Genomic DNA, 20,437 nt, shown 5'->3' with positions numbered 1-20,437 from the left:
TATCCAACTCAACACTTATCAACACCTTTTGCCTTAAAGTATCAACTTGCATGGCCTCTATTTTTCCGATTTTTCCACTTTCTTATCCCAACCAACCAACTCAAAGTGATTGGTTTCTAACTGTTCAAATATTTCCTTGACTTTAGACAGGCTCATTGACCTATACATACATTGTGACCACGCCTGTCTCTGAAGCTTCACTCTATTTTCTTTGTCTACAATGTCCTCTTCAGTTCCTGTTTTCCTTCTCCCGCTAAAGCCAAATCCCTCCCATTTTACAAAATTTTCCTTTTCAAGAAAACATATCTAACTTAGTCATTGCTAATCAGACACTGATAGTCTCTATAGCAAATACTGTGGTTTCTAACTATACCTATTACACTAGATATTAACCACTCACTCTCTTCAACTTGTCTTTCTATGTCAATTGCCCTTCTTTCCTGAGGAAAAAATATAATTCCTTTTGTGGCTGAAAACTATGCTATGTAATCCTCTGGTGTTTCCTGTTAGTGAACGAAGTGCCTAACAATTCCTTTTGCTTGAGTGACTGGGGAGGAGAGAAGATTTAACCCAACAAAGAGAATTTGTGTAATACCCTTTTAAAGAACTTTGTCATTTCCTTTGTATGTGACATCTAATCTAGAGATTGGGGTGCTCTTGGGGTCAACCACTTTTGTTCTTGTGTTTTTAATGGTACTCAGATGAGGTGTTTAACTTCTAACCGTATCTTTAGACCTTGGTATCAGAATATTTCTAACTGTACTCTTGGTGTGTCTGCTGATATCTTTTGGCTCACGAGGGCCACATTTAAATAAAGACAACCACCAATTGCTTCTCCTATGATTGTGATCTTATAGATCATGTCAGAATACTCTGGGGCTTGACTTGAGATTCCATACAGGCATCTTTGATTATCTCCAAAGCTAATGTTCTCCTCCTTCTAGGATATTTATTTGCCTTTCCATCTGCTGGGAATACCTCCTTTCTTTTTCTCAACTCATGTTTCTTTGCCAGATTACCTCTACATCATCATCAGAGTATCCTTTTCTTCTTCCAGTCTGTTGCCTAGAACCCACAGGTGTGCATCCAGTAAGTTCTCTGAGCCCTGTGTGAATGTCCTGCCTCAGAGCACTTACCGGGTGATAATGTTATAGCTTATCAACTTGGCTAAATCTCTACTAGATTGTAAACTGTAGGAGGCCAGGGAGCAAACTTGTCTTTTTGAGCATTATACCTTCACTCCTGGTATATGGAATGAATGTAAACCATATAGCAATAAATCTTTGCAATTTAAGAGAACTGTTTGGTTATATCTCTTGCGTTAGATGTTTTCATAATTAATACTTTACAGAATTTTCCTATAATATATAGTTTTTCAATGATATATATTCCATCATATATATTATTTTCAATCATATATATTATAAGAAATTCCATAAAACATGTTTAATTATGTCTCTCTGTAAACTCTCAATGCACTCCCTTGTCATTATTCATGCACTGTACATCTTTGCAGTGATACTATTACGTTGTTTTATTTAATCTGACTTTATGCACATGTCCTTATGTGAACACAGTCCCGTCTAAAAAAACAAAAACAAAAAAAAAAACAACTTTGGTTCATTTTAAATAACTGAAGTATTCAAATTTTATAATCCTTTAAGGCTGCTTGTATTTCTTCCAGTAATTATATTTCCAAGGAGATAGGTTTATTTCTTTTTACTTGGATTCTGTAAACAGCAATAATTTTGAACTTTACACTTTGTGACTGTGGACATAACCCTTAGCAAACAGCTATACATGTAATTTAAGAGACAAGTAAGTGTGCAGAATCTGGTCATTGGATCTCCAATGAAGATAATTATTATTAAGTTGGGTTACCTTTGCTGAAGGGAAGATTTCTTTTAAAAAGGGCTTTCCAAGACAACTCATCGTTTGTCTAGTGGGAAGTTGTGTCCTAGAACAATTGGAATAATCAGTTATTTAAGTTTTCTATATCAAGTAAATACCCTTGGGGTAGAGGGGTTGTGGTATAAACTCTTACGTTTTGTCATAACAATCATCATATCTGGGGAGCATCAGGAGATAGCATCATATCTGTTATACATCAGGAGAACTCAAGGCTGGACTAGAATTTCTGGGAATTTAGGATGGAGTGTTATCAGTGGAAATCAAACACGTTTATTGTGCATTAATTTATTCCCTTTACACAAAAACTACATGTGGGAGAATGAGTCACATTCAGATTAGATTCCTCAAATGGCTCTCATTCTCAGCAGAGAATTTCTAGAACCATGCAGAGTTTGCTGCAAGGTGTTCTGATGGGTTGTGCCCCCAGACCACCAGTATGTGAAAACTAACGGCCTTTGCCTTAACCTGAGTGAGGCATGTGAAGGAGGGATCTTCAGTGACTGAAATTTTCCACCGTGCCATCACTTCTGGGACTTGTCATCACATCTACTGCTTACTTGTCTTATCCTGTAGCAAGTGAGAATGCAGTCTTGTTTGACTAGAAGTTTGTGTCACAGCCAACTTCCTCCTTTACAGTCAAAAGCACATTCCTTTAAGGAGAAAGACTCTAGTAATCTGTAAGGATTGTGATGACTCTGTGAGGAGACAAGTGAGGTCTTCAATTGTCAGTCATATATCAGCAGATGTTTTGCTGAGATCCAAAGGATTGTGACAGTGAACTAAACATAATGACATTGTTCTATTACCTCTGGCTCCATCAATTTGCTGGGACAAAAAATATGGTTATTAGAAATAGTGCCATGGCCCTCAGAGCAGCCCTTCAGAGGCTTGGAGGTCTGGAGGTAAAACATGTCCCTGAAAGAACAACCCATTAGTCAAAGTTTTTAAAGTCAGTACTCTAGGCCTCTACTCATTTGCAGCCTTTTCTATTTTAGCACATTTAAATATTTCAGTTCACTTACCTCATCAGCCCCTGTATAAACAAACAACCAAACAACAAAAAGACTGAAAGTTTTAAGTAAAACTCTCCAATTTGGCAGAGGTGCTAAAATCATTTTCACCAATTACTCAGTATGGCAATTATTCCCACAATTCTGGAGCAATGGCAATGGACAAGTCAAATCTGAGCTTGAAGATCAGTGGGCTCAGAGACCTGGGATCAGATTTTAGCTCTGCTGCTTTGCCACCTGGAAAATGTCACTAACCTATCTAGGCCTCTATGTTTTTTTGTAGTGTACATTTTTGAAGAGCTTTTGATGTATGTGGTACTATTCTAAGCACTTAATACTTGATTTCTATGATGCCATCAGGCGAGTAATATCTCTATCTTCACTTTAAGAATGGGGAAGATGAAGCAAAGGGAGGTGGAAAGTTACCTGACGGGCTGGAGGAGGAGGCAGAACCAGGATTCTGACCCAAGCTGGCATGCTACTGACCAATGCTACTGACCACTGTGTGATGTACTGTGTCAACTACTCTCTTTTATCCATACACACAATAGAAGAAATCCCTGTGAAGAGACCGTTTCTTTCTTTCTCTTATGCTTGGTGTCTAGTCAGGCCTTCAATCCATAAAAACTTAAGATTTATCTACTTCAAAAATAACTAAGGGCAAGAAAGTGATTTCCAAGGCTTTTCTTGAGAGCTAAATCTTTAACAAGATTACCGACTTCTAAACAAAGTTTCAATTTTTTAAAGATTTATTTATTAATTTGAGAGAGAGAGTGCACACAAGTGGGGAGAAAGGGAGACAGGGAGGGGGTGAGAGAATCTCAAGCAGACTCCCTGCTGAGCACAAAGCTGGACTCTGGGCTTGATTCTAGGATCCTGGGATCATGACCTGAGCTAAGATCAAGAGCTGACCCCTTAAACGAGTGAGCCACCAGGTACTCCAACAAAGTTTTAATTTAACCTGGGTTCTCCAATAGGCCCATGATAATCTTCCAAAATATTGAGGAGACTTATGGACTGAATTCTAAGCTTGTGGCTTTGGCCAGTGCTGAGCTAATGTTCTTGAAGCCTTACTGCCTCTGATCAGTGATTTTTATACTTCCTCAGGTTTTAACTGAGTTAAAAACCCTTGGACCACATACTATGATATTATTTGGGGAATTTTAATTACCAATTGTAAATTCACTTAAAAGAATCAATTTGTATATGCTCTCCTGAAAATTGAGTTCTAGTTGAACTTTAAAGAAATCCTTTTCTTATCAACAACCAAACTATGTTCTTGATGTTTAAATTAGTTCTTCTAAGGGGCACCTGGGTGGCTTAGCTGGTTGGGCATCTGACTCTTGATTTCGACTCAGGTCATGATCTCAGGGTTGTGGAATGAGCCAGGGGCAGGCAGCTCCAGCTCAGTGGGGAATCTACGCCTCTCCTCCTCTCTCTCCCTCTGACCCACCTCCCTGCTCACGGGCTAGCCATGCATTCTCTTTCTGTCTCTAAAATAAATAAGTAAATCTTTGAAAAAAAAAAAAAAAAGTTCTTCTAAGACCATGCATTGTTCGATAGCCAAGCATGGGGTTGAAAAGGTTAATTCACTCAGAATGTTAAGTTTAGCTGTATGCTAAACCATAGTGGAAAGTGTATTTGCAGCAGAGGGATTTGAAATGAAAGTTAAGTTCTCTCTCTCTTTATTCTACTGTTTGGGAGTGTGGGTGCCTGTTTATGGGAAAGTGAAGAAAGGACAATTTTCAGATATAAAGAGAAGTGATTAAGAACTGGTTTAATTCCTAACTCTTGCAAAAGTTTCTAATGGAAATTGGACTCTTGGTCTATTTATCCTTTGATAATTTCTTGAAAACTGCAATTGGGACACCTACCTCACCTTTCACCTTATTGCTATTTCCCATTCTCTTATGACTCATAGCAGCAATTCCGCCCCTTCTTTAAAAAAAAAAAAAATATGTGGCAGCTGCTATGGAAGCATTTCTGAGTCAGTCAGAAGTGAGGCAGGATGCCAAAAGGCTGATTCACTCCCCAGAACTTGGAGGAGGACAATTAGAGAATTAAAGGTCGTAACTTCAGTTGCAGCCATAATGGCTTACACAGTGATTTATGCAAGCATACTTACTACCTGTGACACCACAGGAAATTCACCATAATTTTCACTGAAACACCTACGCTACTCCTGTCTTAACCTGTTTGGTATGGGTACCTATCAGGTAAAAAGGCTATGATTTTTTGGACAAGTTTTAAAATAGAAAAAAAAAAAAAAAAAGGTCAGCAACTTATACTTGGGATCTCTTCCATCTCATTTTTATTGGAACAGACGCAACAGGGCAACCAAATTCCTTGGGTCAGGGTTCTAGAGTAAGCCCAGAAAATCTGGATCAAGTACACTTAGATATGTACTATGATGTATTTTAATTGCCTCATATAGTTGGGCTAAGAAATGCATCATTATGAAACTTGAAGTATATAAGAAATAATAATAATAAAAATTCAAGCAAGTACATAAAAAAATTGGGTACACAGAGCTCCTATATAAAACTTTAATATACTGCTGAGTGAAATAAGTCAATCAGAGAAGGACAAACAAACATTATATGTTCTCATTCATTTGGGGGATATAAATAATAGTGAAAGGGAATAGAAGGGAAGGGAGAAGAAATGGGTAGGAAATATCAGAAAGGGAGACAAAACACAAGGACTCCTGACTCTGGGAAACGAACTAGGGGTGGTGGAAGGGGAGGAGGGCGGGGCGTGGGGGTGAATGGGTGACCGGCGCTGAGGGGGCACTTGACGGGATGAGCACTGGGTGTTATTCTGTATGTTGGCAAATTGAACACCAATAAAAAATAAATTTATTATTAATAAAAAAACCTTTAATATACACATTTGCATTATTCTAATTCTAAAGCTCAATAAGATAGATGGGTCTTCATTTCATCTGAAAAAAACGTTTTAAAAATGTTAAAAGTACTTGGAGGCAAAGAGAGCATAGTTTGATCCTCGGTTCATTCAGATATCATATCCAGTGGTTCAGAGCTTTGTTTCCTATAGCAAAGATTAATAGTTCTGTATTTGGTTTCCTTGTAAGGCTGACAAAACTGTCTGTCTCTACCACATATGTCTCCGTTATGTCTGGGGTCATTTTCTCAGACATGAGTTCAAACTCACCTGTTTACCTCTCACCTTTTCCACATGAGAATTAGGCAGGAAGTTACATAGAGTCAGCCCCTACACTTCCAGTTGAGAGTTTGAGTAGGCTTTAAAATGCCACATGACCATCCTTCACATGTGAAGCAATAGAACCACAGCGATGTATTATGCTCAAATGGACAAATGAGAAGTTTGAGAAAAGGTGCCAACAATAGCATCCCTCTCCCGCTGCCTGGTGTGGGAGAGAGAGAAACTGGAGGACACAGGGTTGAAAATAAGTGATATGAAAAGAAAAGAAAAGAAAAGAAAAGAAAAGAAAAGAAAAGAAAAGAACTGAGATGAAAGCAGTGCTGAGAGCCAAAGCTTACAGATCAATACCCAGAAGACAACAAAAAGTCAATGAATGGATAAGAAGAATGCTGACTGCAGGTGAGCATTCTTTCCGTTGGTCCTTCCATCTATTTCTATGTTGTGTGATTAACCAGTTCTGTGTAAATAAAGCCTGTGGCAGAGTCTTGAGGGATTCCAAACTGGTCAGTTGGTTTTTGATGTTTTTTTGTTTTGTTTTTTAATTCCGGTGTTTAGGTTTTCTATTCTGTCTGAGAAGCTGCTTTTCTTTGTCAGCATGGCAATATTTTAACACAGAGGATTGTAAATTTCCTCTGGATAGATGGTATATTTACTTTCTCCTTTACATCTTTGAGAGAACCTAAGACAGGACTATGTTCTCAGTATGTAACTAACATTGGGGTCTCTAAGGACTCCTCCCCACCCCAAAATGGTATCTTGTTTTTCCCATCTTGCTCTTAAGTTGGAAAATAAGAGACACAGAGGTCCAAATATCATTTTTAGTCCTAGTAGAGGTGAGGTTGGAGAACGGAACTTTAGGTTTGTTAACCAAGCAGAGACACCAATGTTGAACTCAGATTTAGGTAGCTTCGCTGATCCAGTCACAGCAATGATGGTAGAGCTGGGCCACAGGATGGGGCTTGTCTAAGTAGTACTCTTGCTGTGGAGAGCTTCTGCCCTCTATGGGCAGATTCGTTCTCTTGAGGAATATCTGGGAGCTGAGTCAAACAAACAAACTGTTATTCCTCCACATTTACCAACCAGATAAGTCAGTCAGCCACCTAAATATGGAATGAGAACTCTTACCTCCCATTTTCCCGTGGTCACTTTGCCCCAGAAACAGTGGCATTTGGTTATATTCTTTTTTTTTTTAAATTAGCTATACAAAGTTCATTTCTACATAAAGTGTACTTACTGTTCCTTTTGCCTGCAATCTTTGCATATTTGAGTCCCTCTTGTTATTTAAGTTTTTGCTCAAATGTCATTTTCCCTGGAATGTCTTCCTAGGCCATCTAGTCAAAAGTAGTGACCCAGCCACTCAGTCATCCTACTCTATGCATAGCCCTTACTGCATTCAGATGGTCTTGTTTGCTATTTATCATTTATTTTGTGTTTCCCATAAAGAGACTGAAAGCTCCATTAAACCAGTGGGTCTATCCATCTGTTTGTCTTTGTACATCCCAATCATGCATTCAGCAGGAGCTTATCAGTACTTGGTGAATGAGTGAATAGTTCCCCTCATCACACTACTGCAGAGCAAAAACACCACCTTGTATACACAGCAATTAGTTCAAAAGCCACGCCAAAGGGTAATGTCAGTTTTGGATTTAGATGAAAGTGAGGATTCATTTCCTAACCAGTCTGTTGCTAGCTAACAAAAAGGAATACAGTATGTCAACTGACACACGTTGACAAAGTTGGGAACAATTCCCATAGTTGGGAAAATTTTATGAGATTGTACTGGTTAGATTTCAATGGCTGGGCAGAGTCTCCAGGGTCAAAAGCAATCCTCATTCAACATTTCTTGCTTTATCAAAACCGTATTGAAAAGACTGACATGGAAACAGACCCCACAGCTTTAGTTTAGATATCAATCATGGTCTACATAAGCAAAGGCATTATGTAGATTTCAAAGACCAGGTGCGCTATTGTTTGGGAATAATGGCCCAGTATATAGATAATCAATTCTTAGGTCTTAGATTTGGGCTTCCTCTCAGGACTGGCTTTTAGAGAAATGACATGGTATCTTATCTTTGGGGCTGTGGCTTGGCCGTCGCTCTATGCTTAACCCTAATGGACCAAGGGTGGAAAAGCTGAGTATTTCAAAGGTAATTCTAATAAAAGGATTGAATGTTATTTGAAACTGAATTTCAGTTTTGAAGGTTTTGCCTGTTGTGCATTTCAGTGTCCCCAGTGGAAGCATGCAAAGTGTGCAGCAGCGTGTGCAAGTTACATTTGGATATTTCACTCTTGTGCTTTCCCTCCTTCAAGGAAACCTAGTGTTATAGACAAATAATGACTAATACATAGGGTTCTAGACAAATATGATACTTTTCCTCTCCTCCTTCATCCCAAAGAATTTATTTAATTTCCATCAATGTGATAAGAAAATCTAGAAGGTGGTACCTCCTCTAAGAGCTGGGGCAGCCCTCAAGTGGGTATACAGAGGCTTCAGGTCAGGGGCATGAAGCTGCGAAGGGAGCAATTAAATATTTTCTTCTTCTTTCTCATAATTCTACATTATACAATTATATTTAATTATACTTAATGTATATTTATCTATATATCTTTAACTCATTAGCACCTCTTCGGCTTTTTTTTTTTTAGCATAAATTGCTTTTTCATGGATAATCTTTGTTGAGTCCTAGTTTCGTATTCTCCACTTCATGTGCCTGCAATCCAGGAACACGGATTCATTTAGACACTGTCTTATGGATTTCTGGGATCTGTACTGAACTCCTGGACCTAGCTCAAGGATTAAGGTGCCTCATGTTCATGTGGAGTAGTTCAGGCATGGACAAGATAGTGTCACATGGGAGATATGCCAAAGTTTCATTGTGGCCCCAGCCCAAATACCTCGAACTGCAGGTGCCTAAAATAAAATAAAATAAAATAAAATAAAATAAAATAAAATAAAATAAAAAAGAAGCAAAATCCATATACGTGGATTGAACAGGGATAAGCTAAATGCAGCTTTCAACTCAGAACACTATCTGAGGGAGGTACCTGAATAGCCTCCCCTTGAGTTGAAGGCAGCAAGCAGGATCCATTAAGTTCCATCTCCTTTGAAGAGCAGTCTGCCTTTAGACATGACCTCTCTACTCATCTCAGAGCCAATCCCTTTTAAATTCCCCTGCACAGAGACAGCTCATGGGCTATGGGCCCAGGTCCTATAAATCTCTCCCAATTTAAAATTCTATCCTCTTTGCCAAAGATTGGCAAGTAAAGAAATAAAGTTTGTGGAAATAAATTAAGATGAAATTGTTGACCTCGGTTTTATGTCTCATACCATGAAGAAAAGCATGAAAAGTTTATTATCATCTTTGGTTTAGAATCATCAGAAGCCTACTCAGGGACAGGGATTTTGGCTTATTGACCATTGTCTGGAAAGATCAAAGAATATTTGTTGGAAAATTGAATCAGTGCAAATTGGTGAAGATTTTATGTTCTGTCTAATTGTTGGAGTCTGAGAGTTCATTTGGCTCTATTAAAGCAACTGTCTTCCTCAGTTCTCAGGTCTCGGGGCAGAAAGGGAAACCTACCCTCATCATCTCTGATCTGTGTGACACTCATCATTTGTTACTTACAAACACTTAACAGTTTGAGGAACAGAATGCCTAACTATACATCCTTGGAAGCTATTGTCAACTAGTGAACAGATAACTCACTCAACCAGGTGAACAGACAACCCATTAGATAATAAGCCTTCTACCCATTGCATCTTTCAAGAAAATAATTTACCCAAAGAGTTCAGGTTTTCCTTGCATGCAATGGCTAGGTGAGTGCAGAGAACAAGAGACATGTTCTGGAATTTTTGCTGCATTTCAGGTATTGTAAGACAATCATGAAATATGAAATCAAGAAATATTAATTTCCTACGGGAATTAGCCCTTCTTCCACTTGTAGCCCCAAGTCTTTGCACAAATAGAAACCACTAAGCCAACAAGTGGTCCCAGAGGAAGCACAACACAAACATCTTTCTAGATACCTGCTGTACTCTTCCACTGCGTAATGAAAGCACAGCTAACCTCCTTCATACCGGAAATCTAATGATTTCTAAAGATGTAAGGGATTAGGTAGATTTGTCTCTGAGGAAATGCAGTAGGAAAAGTTATTCTTACTGTAATCTGTGACTTTCCTCTCATTGTTTTGTGTCAATTTCTAGACATTCTATAGAGAGTATGATCACAGCAGCCAAACAGTTATCAGAGCATTTTTAGTCTTCCATGAATATTCAGTCCTAAATTTGGACAAGTCAGTGTCATAAGAAAGAAGAATTTGTGGAATAGCACAGAAGAAATTGAGAATTGTTGGTTTTATTCAAAATTTTAAAATAGCCCCTGAGAGTGAATAAGCTTTATTTTTAACTTTTATTTAGGTTTCCTTTGAAGTCTTTAAAATTTTCCCCTTCTTACATCTCCCTACCTCTTGTCACCTTACTTTAATTGATAATATTCAGGACTCCCTTCTGTTTAATAGGGGGATATGTTGAGGGGATAAACATATATGTCCATGGCTAATGATTATTCAATAGTTATTGCGTGTCAGGCTTATGACAACTCTATGAGATAGATTCCATGTTGATCTGTAGTTTGGAATAAATGTTAATAAATATTAAAGCAACTTAGAGTACTGATTAAAAATAAGTTTTTATTTGCTCAAAATTGAACATTAAGCCAAGAACTAAAACTAAAAAAAAAAAAAAAAACCCACAAAAACAAAACAAAACACAACAAAAAACCTAAACTAACCCACAAACAAAAAAATCCTCTTATTTTGAAAGACGTTGTTAAGAAACTAAGAAGGCAAGCCACAGATTGGGAAAAACTATTTACAAATGATATCTAATAAATAATTCTTACAGCTGAGTAAGAAGAGAGTAACCTGACTTAAAAATATTTTGAACAGACATTTCTCTAAAAAAAAGATACACGAATGGCATGAAAGTACATAAAAAGACACCAACATTTAATCATCTGGGAAATGCAAATTAAAACTGTGACAGGTACCATGACACACCCACAAGAATGACTAAAATCCTAAAGAGTGACAATGCCAAGAGATGGTCAGGCTGTGGATCAATTATAACTCTCATATATTAGTGTGGGAATACAAAATGATATAGTCATTTTAGAAAACAGTTTGGTAATTTCTTATATAAACATACACCTACCATATGACCTGGCATTCTCAATTCTAGGTATTTTCCAAAGAGGAATGAAAACATATGTCCACAAAAAGACATGTGCTTTATTCATAAGAGTAGCTTTTAAAAAGAGTAGCCCCAAACCAAATACAACCAAAATTAACTTCTGAATGGATAAAGAGATTGTATTATAGCCACAGGGTGGAATGTAACTTAACAATGAAAAGGAACTGATTCCTCTACAAGCAACAGTTGAACAAATTTCATATCATTACACTGATTGAAAGAAACCAAGCACAGAAGACTGTGTATGTCGGACTGTACTTACATGAAATTCTGAAAAAGGCAAAACAATAGTAGTAGGGGCAGAAGAATTTGGGAGTAATGCAATCTTCATCTTCATTGTGGTGGTGGTTACTTGACTGGATACATTTGTCAAAACTCATTGAACTCTACAGCTAAATGGGTACCTTTTTATTATATGTAAATTATGCCTCAGTAAAACTGAAGGAGAAAAACGAAGTAAATGGGGCAGGGTTATATGAAGAGATATTTAAAAATTGCTTTCCTTCTTCTTTTCTTGTGTGCATTACACTTACACTATGATTTTGGCAGCAGTGATAGCTTTTTTTTTTTTTTTTTAAATGGCTGTCATCAAGGAAGGGAAGGCATAGATAGATGCAGCCCAGAACTGTGTTATCTAATGCAGGAGCCACTAGCCACATGTGGTTATTTGAGACTTTTGCTGTTGCTGTTGTTGTTGTTTTTAAAGGTTTAATTTATTTTTCTGAGAGAGAGAGAGAGAGAGAGAGAGAGAGTATGAGCTGGGGGAAGGGAAAAGAGAGAGGGATAAGCAGACTCCTCTCTGAGCAGGGAGCCCCATTTGGGGGCTCCATCTTAGGACCCTGAGATCATGACCTGAGCTGAAGGCAGATGCTTAACTGACTGAGCCATCCAGATGCCCCTGCATGTGGCTATTTGTATTTCAATTAATTAAGACTAAACAAGATATAAAATTCAGTTCCTGAATCACACTAGCCACAGTTCAAGAGCTGATAGCCATATGTGACTAGTGCAATTACAAACTTCCATTGCCGTAAAAACTGGACAGTGAAGGCTGGAAGAACACAGTTCTCAGTAAATTTTATAAGCAAACTGCACAAACAGGAATCTGAAAGCCCTCTGATTTACAGAAGTCAACCTTTGTTGCAAGAGAGAATTTCCTTTCCTGCCCCCACCCCCACCCCCAAGGTATTCAAGCATCTAATAGTGAGCTGTGAGCTTCGAGTCATACTGGATAGCACGTGAAGATTATAAGAATGCATTATGGAGGATGTCACAACTTTTAAGAGAAAAGCACTAGCCCCCCCCCCCCCCCCCAGAAAAAAATAACCCAGAGACTCCTGCAGATCCATGGACCCCCGGAAGTTGTCAGCAAGGACAGAGAACATCAGGCAGAATGCCCAGGCAGAATGCCAGGACAATATCCAAAGTCCCTTAAGCTTGGATCACCTTGGAAAAGAGAAAAGGAGGGAAACCTCAAAGGAATAAGAGGTCCTAGAATTTGACTGGATAGCTGCTTACAGAAAGCATGGGCTTTGAATGGAGATGACCAAGTTACCATGACTTAGCAAGACAAAGTTGTCAGCCACCAGTAGAAATAGGCCTTGTACTCCAACATAAATTTAGTTAGAGGACAATGAAGAAAAGACTGTTAACAGTTCATAAAATTTACCCAATTTTACCAAATCAGAACATTTCATACATTTTCTAACAGGGACTCAAAATAAGAGATGGCTTTCTTGTCTCAACCTCGTAAACATTCACACGTGTGTAATTGAAACAAAAATTTATTCTAGTCTCTTGCAGTGCCATATATTTTCTATTTTCATCTTTTTTTATTTCATTTGAAAAAAAAATGTTGGTCAAGATCCCTAAGGAGTTTCATGATCCATTAATGGGTCAAAATCTAGTATAAATACAATGTGATAAATTTTTCATCTGGGAAGAAGGAAAGTGAGAATGAGTTAGGATAAATGGTGTTGAGTAAGAACCACATCATTTAGATAATCATGCCATTTTCTACAAGATGAGAGTCTGTGTCTTTGGTTAGTAGGGCATTAGGAGAAATGATGTCATTATTTTTCAATCTGTAGAATTTCTACTCTAGAAAAGGAAAGTTCAAATAGTAGAGGGGGAGAAAAAAAGATGCTTTACCGTTTTTCTCTGAAACTAGTTATTTACAAATGAAAAGAAGCAGCCAACTGAGGGGGAAATGCACCCTTACATTTAAACCAGTGTAGACAGAGGGAGGAAGTGATTAATGGACTTTGTTACCAAAATCCTACTCTAAGTGAAAGGGAAAAGGAAGTAAACAGATGGAGCACCTACTAGCCATTGAAGTTTGAAAGAAGTATGTGGCAAGGTGAGGTGTCACCAGAATAAGCTAAACTGGCCATCTACAAAAAAGACTCAAGATCTAGTGCTCGATCTGGAGATTTAGTTTTTTTGGATCCCTAAAAGTTTATCAATTACGTGAGGATACTCACACAAACATATAAGAGATTGTCCTGTAGACCATAATGCCAACACACGTATTTACAATGGGAAATGAAATTCTCGATCAGCCAGATGCTCACTTTCTCTGGAGGGCCCAGTCTTTGCTTCTAGAGCAATATACTTTAGGGTGTGTTCTGGAGACCATCCATATCAGAAATCACCCGGGGCTTGTCGAAAATTAAAATTTCTTATCTCAATACTCAGAATGAGCCTTCTGGGGATGGGAAGAAGAGGGGAAAGGAGGAGATCTGCGTTTTTAACAACCATCCTAACTGAATTTTAATCATACTGAAATAACATACTGGTTCAGGTCCTTGGAGATAAATGAATTCTAGATGGGGAGTCTGGTAAATGCACCCCTTCCACATATGTTTATTGAGTACTTAAAACACATCAGGTTCTGGTGTTGGCATTCTAACACACGAATGACATTATTTTACTTATCATAGTTACATATTGTATTTTAATATCTGGCAGACCAATCTTTCTTAATTACTTTTCTAAAATATTTCTAGGTAGTCTCATTTATCTATTGGTAGGCTATGTTTTGTGGTGGTTGATCATTTAGAGTTAAATGGCCTTAATTTAAATATCAGTTCCATCACAATTAAGAAACTCTAAGGTCTCTGAGGGAAAACAGCCCCCGCTGAAGATAAGTCCATGACTAATATTTACAAAGCACTGGAGGAAAGTTCTTGTGTGTAAGTTGGATCTGTTTTTGAATCCTTTATTTCTATTTTATTGATCTATTGCTGTGCTAGTCCCAGATTGCTATAATTCAATGGGTTTACGATATATTTTATAATATGAATGGACAAGCCCTTCCTCATTACTATATATTTCATTTTTCTTGATTATTCTCATGCATTGTTTTCCTTCCAAAGAGATTTAAAGTAAGCTTAGTGGGTTAAGACAACTGAGATTCTGATTTGAATTGCTTTGGGCCTGGGAAAACATAGCTTCTCTACAGTATAAATTCTTTCCACTCAAATGCATGCCATTTGTGTTTCTACCCACTTTTTGTTTTATGATCCTATAATTCACAGTTTTTGGAGGGCTTTTGATCTCAAGTTTATCCCTAAATGTCTACTGAATTTTCTAGCTGGGTATCAGAAATCTATAGCAAAGCTATCTGTTTTTGTAGGCTTGTTTGGAAAACTGCCACCTTATTGAATGGGTGTATATTTTAATATAAATTTTCCATTGATTTTTTTTTTAAAACTTTCATAGATGATCATGCCTGAAAATAATAATGGTGTGCCTTCTCGTGTGTGTGTGTGTGTGTGTGTGTGTGTGTAACACAAACCATTTAGAATCTTATTTTGATTGCAATAAGCATTCCTTGAATGTAGCTGTCAATTTGCCTCGAAGGAAAGGGAGCCTGACTCTATCTCGACAGGAGGTGGCACAGGTGCACTAGAAGTGAGCTGTACTTACCTCTAGGAAGGAAACCTTCTCTGAAAGCAGCTTCAAGTAGCTTCTCAGGTAAGGGAGTTAGAAACTATCTCAACAGGACACGCAATGGAAAGGTCTTGTCTTACCTCTGAGCATCAACCCTTCCTTTATGCAAGCCTCTCACAACTGCTTCACTGTGCTTAAGTCTCAGACACAAGCATTCCTTGAATGCAACTTTCAACTAGCCTCTCACATATGGTTCCATCATGAAAGCCCCGACTTTTGGGGAGGAACGAATGCTCAGATACTCTGGTGTTCCTTGAGTTGGTTGGTTGCTGCAGCTTTTGGTATCTTTGCATCAATCCGGCCCTGTTCTGACTGGAAATGGAAAACAAGTGATGGCTGGGATCCAGACCAGGTCATGCTACCTGGCAATGGGAGTTGTTTTCATCAAAGGGGGAGATTGGAACATCGGGGTCTTTCACGACCTCTCCACAAATAGGAGTGAGACAAAGGCTAGAGTTTGTTGGCATCTTGTTTGTGTCTACGTGTCCCTATGTGTTCTATGCAGGACAGGTTTCCTCTGCCTCTGGATGCTATTGCTGACATCTGTTTGTAAAGAAACTCTAGCTCATGAGTTGAAAGGCAGGCGTGGGTAAAAAATGGGCTCAGAAAGTTAAAGACGATCCCCAACGTTTTACAAGTTCCCATGATCTAGGATGAAATTCCTTATATACGTGATGCCTGGGTGGCTCAGTGGTTGAGCATCTGCCTTTGGTTCAGGGCATGATCCCGGGATCCAGGATCGAGCCCCACATCGGGCTCCCTGCATTGAGCCTGCTTCTTCCTCTGCCTAGATCTCTGCCTCTCTCTCCCTCTCACGAATACACAAATAAATAAAATCTTACAGAAAAAAAAGACAAAAGAAAAAAAGAAATTCCCTACATTCGGACTTCTAGGTCATACCATCAGAAAGATGCCTTGTGGGACGGGACCCAAGAGTTGGTCCAGAGAGAAGGATAGAGCAAAAATTGACACACCTGACCTGACCCTCCACTTCTCAATAGTCAAAATCATGAAGAAGAGGGGGAAAGCAGGCCAGGTGGACACCAGAAATCCAAAATCCACAAGCACCAGAACCGATGCCCAACCCACTGCCTGCTTCTCCACCTCTTCCAGAGGGCTAAAGGCAACCAGAGTCAAAGCCTGAATTGCAGGAGGAAAAGACAGGAGAGTGAGATAAAGGAGGTGGTGGTGGAGGTGGAAGGGTGGAAGGTGACAGACAAGAAAAAGGAAAAGAGGATGCCTGGGTTGCTCAGTGGTAGAGCGTCTGCTTTCGGCTCAGGGCATGATGCCTGGGTCCTGGGGTCGTGTCCCGCGTCAGGCCCCTGTGTCTCTCATGAATAAATAAAGAAATCTTTAAAAATAAAAAAATAAATAAATAAAACCTTTAAATCTTCTTCAGGACTTGCTGGTGGCTCCCCTGCCCCCTCTGCCTCCACCTCCCCCTCCCCTGTCTCCTGATCACTTGGGTCCATTCCCACATCTGGCTCCCTGCAGGGAGCCTGCTTCTCCCTCTGCCTATGTCTCTGCCTCTCTCTTTCTTCCTCTCTCTCATGAATAAATTTTTTTAAATTCTTTAAAAAAATATTCTCTTTCTCTCTCCCTCCCTCTCCCCCTTCACACAAGTGCTCTCTCTTTCTAAAAATGTAAATAAATAGAATTTTTAAAAAGTCTGTCACATGGAATCAAGACTGCTAGAAAACAACTCTGTGCGTGAGAAGGTAGGAGATGTGTAGAAGAGGTACAAGGCATGAGAATACATTTTCTGTCGAGGGAAAAGAAAATATTTTGTCCTGAAATGAGCCTGGCTATTTTTTTTTAAGATTTTATTTATTCATGGGAGACACAGAAAGAAGGCAGAGATATAGGCAAAGGGAGAAGCAGACTCCCAGCTGGGATCCTGATGTGGGACTTGATCCTAGGACCCCAGGATCACACCCTGAGTCTAAGGCAGAGGCCCAACTGGGGAGTCACCCAGGTGTCCCTATTTTTGTTTTAAAGATTTTATTTACTTATTCATGAGAGACGCAGAGAGAGGCAGAGACAGGAGAAGCAGGCTCCATGCAAGGAGCCTGATATGGGACTCCATCCAGGGACTCCGGGATCACGCCCTGGGCTGAAGGCAGAGGTTCAACCACTGAGCCACCCAGGTATCCCAGAACCTGTCTATTTAGAGAAAGAAAACTTAAGACTGACTCTGAATGAAAAAGAACATTGTAGAAGGGGTTTCTGAAGGAGACTTTTTGAAAAGGAATTCTATGCGTGGTCAGGGTGGACTGAGATTGGGAGAAGAGAGTTTTACAAGTATACTGGTTTAACATTGAGACTTGGCTCTTCTCTCCGTTAAAATGCCAGGGTTTTCTTGCATTGGTAGTCTACTCTTGTTAAGAGATTATGAACAGAGAAGAAAAGACAATGTTTTTTTTTTTCTTTACCTGCCCAGAACAGCAAGGTTTTTATATTCATTTTTATCCAGTCTTTATCTACATAAAAGAGTGAAAACTTCTCAGTATTAAAGGAGCTACATTTTGGTGACAACTCGATAACCACTGTGTCAGATGGGTGTACATATGACCTCAACAAGGTAGACAGGCAGAGGATTCAGAGACACTACAGCCCTCTGCTTTCGCCTCGCTGGGTCCCCCAGGACTAACCCCTGGGAGTGGGATCGCCGGGTCCTCTGGTAAGAGGATGTGCCACTTGCAAAGGCATCACCCCTATCCAGGGCATTTCTTGAGATGGTGGCTGAGAGCCAGTGGGGCAGCACTCTGAAGGGAGCAAGGCCACGAAGGAGGTCGATTCCAAAGATGCTGGAAGGACAGCATCCCTGGGGCACCACCTCGACCTCCACCCTGTCAGCGGCTGCCCCCCACCCCCCACCCGGAGGATGACCTTGACATCATCAGAGGAATGGGGAAAAGGAGCAGAGGAGTCCCCCACCCCCCAAGCTTCACAGTGGCAGAGCCTTCCTGAGCAAACAAAGACCCCCCCAAGGAGTGGCAAACCCTTAGTGCTTGTCTATTGGGCTGAACAAGGAGAAGAGATTGTGAAAGAGTAATTCAACTATGTGGGGAGACTAAAAGAACATAAGGATTTCTCTTTCTTTCTTCTTTCTTTTTCTTTCTTTCTTTCTTTCTTTCTTTCTTTCTTTCTTTCTTTCTTTCTTCTTTCTTTCTTTCTTCTTTTTTAATAACAGGGTCCATTTGTCCAGAATTCTCATTCTCATGCTCAAGTTCCTGTCCTTGAAGATAAGAATGCCATTCACTCCCGTCCAAGGCACCTTCCAGGGGCATGGGAGGGGGGTGTTTTGTGTGTATTTCTTTGCTGCTGAGGCTTTTTTAAAGTGTCTATAGTTCAAAAAAGTATTCTGGTTTCCTTTATATCCAAGTCTTATCTCAGATTTGACTTTGTCAGGAGGAGGGAGGGCAGACCATATTTTCTTCTGTTATGGTGGAGAAGGATAAGATGGGTGCAGGCCTTGCATATTCTTTTCTGTCTTCTGGGTGAGCAGAGGATTCAGATTCAGCTCTTGCGGCATGGGATCTAATTTCTCCGTGAGCAATCAGGCAAAATATCAGGTGAACAGGGGGCGAGTAAAGGTTAAAAGAACATGGACAAGATCGGCTATAGATGTTGGAGTTTCCAGAGCAATGATTTCATCGGAGCATGTGAATGTTTATGGATGCCTTGGCAAGTAGGTCCTTCCAAATGGACAGTGTTCCATCCGGTCACTTTAGCATATTGTTTCCATCTCACATGAGCAGTGTGGTCATGCAGATATCATATGGGCCTAATGGGGGATGGAATTGTGCCAGAGAAAGGGAGACAGCATTAAGTCATTGAGCTTAAGGCATATCTAAGAGAGTGACCTTCTACAGTATATTGAGACAGAAGAAGGCCAGCTGGATTCTTGTTTTGTTGGTTGTGTACCTGTGGCAATGGGGTGGGTGTGGGTGGCTGTTGTTTGTTTTCTGGACCAGGCGAAAGAACTCTTCAAGTGGAAGTATTTGTACAAGGGGTCTGGTGGGATGGGAGGGTATGGGTCAGTCCATTCACCAAGAAAACAGGAGAATCGGGCTTTTTAAGAACTAGACAATGGGAGTTTGGCTTTGCTCATCACAGCAACTGACAACTCAGCAGAAACAACAGAATATTCCCAGATTGAATGGAGTTGCAGGAGCCAGCGTGAACATGCCCCACCACCCTCAGCGGGTGCATACAGATAAACACACACACACTCACATCCAGCCTTCCATTCCCAAATCCACTGGAGGACTCAGGGTTGGAAGGGATTGGGGCTGCTGAAGGGAGGTTCAGGGTGATCCATCCCGAAGGGCCCCATTCAATCATTTCATTCAAATGCATAAGGTTGTGTTAAAGTCAGAGCCTGGGACTTCCCTCCATTGAATGGCTTTCTTCAACTCCCCCAACCCTCAGGCTGCAGCTTCCAAACTGGGGGGGGCAGGGGGGAGAGGGAAAAGAGGAAGAGAGGGAGAGAGAGGGAAAGGGAAGGGGATAGGGAAAAGGAAAGAGGATGTCTGAAGACTCACCTTGTCTGGGGGCCAAATGAGTTCCCTCCTGGTTTCCTAACTCAGGAAACTCCAATAAACCCTTCGAGAATCATGAGGATGATATCTCACTCTAGTGCCTTCCAGGGGTGGGGGTGTATCTGGGAGGGCGTGGCATGGGGTGGCCTTCTGAGTCTGAGGGGGACTTAAACAGGTGACAGTGGTGTCTTAGGGTTCAGAGGCAAACACAGGCATGGAATGATGAGGGCAAAGGACTAAGGGAGGCCTGACAGGGGACAGTTGTGACTCATCCACCCTGGGTGAGGGCCCAGCAAGCACACTCTTTCATCTAAGGCAACGCCAACAGCTTACTGGTTTTCCATTGCCCTGTCCTCCCTCTTGCACCCACTTTCCAAGGGAAATCCTCAGTTTCATTGGACATAGTCCCTGGCTGTTTCAGAAGCCACCTTCTGTCTACTAAAAGGAGGAACATGGACAAACATGAACCAGCCAAACATGTGACACCTCCGCATGGGGGTGGGGGTGGGGGGCGGGGACGGACTCACCAGACAAATGGTGACTCTGAGCTATGATCCCAGGTTTCTTGAAAAAATGAAATG

The sequence above is a fragment of the Vulpes lagopus genome, chromosome 12 (genome assembly GCF_018345385.1).
Source record: "Vulpes lagopus strain Blue_001 chromosome 12, ASM1834538v1, whole genome shotgun sequence".
Taxonomy (NCBI): domain Eukaryota; kingdom Metazoa; phylum Chordata; class Mammalia; order Carnivora; family Canidae; genus Vulpes; species Vulpes lagopus.
This window is presented reverse-complemented; position numbering follows the sequence as displayed.